We start from the raw sequence: 230 nt of genomic DNA, 5'->3' as shown, positions 1-230 counted from the left end.
AGCAAACACACGGGCGTAAGCAGGGTTAGTTCCATTAAGCAGTCCTCCGTGAGCCGTCTATCTATCATTGGCAAATACCTCTGTCAGTGTGGATGAGGCAGATCCACGCCATTAGTAAGGGCCGTGTTTCGCAGATGCTGGAAGGGGGCTTTGAGAGGAGGTCGAGGGGATTCGAGCTGGGTACACTCACACGCCCATACGCACTCACTATTAGACACGCGCGTACAGAC

The sequence above is a fragment of the Penaeus monodon genome, chromosome 28 (genome assembly GCF_015228065.2).
Source record: "Penaeus monodon isolate SGIC_2016 chromosome 28, NSTDA_Pmon_1, whole genome shotgun sequence".
Taxonomy (NCBI): Eukaryota; Metazoa; Arthropoda; class Malacostraca; order Decapoda; family Penaeidae; genus Penaeus; species Penaeus monodon.
Note: the sequence above shows the minus strand (reverse complement) of the source record.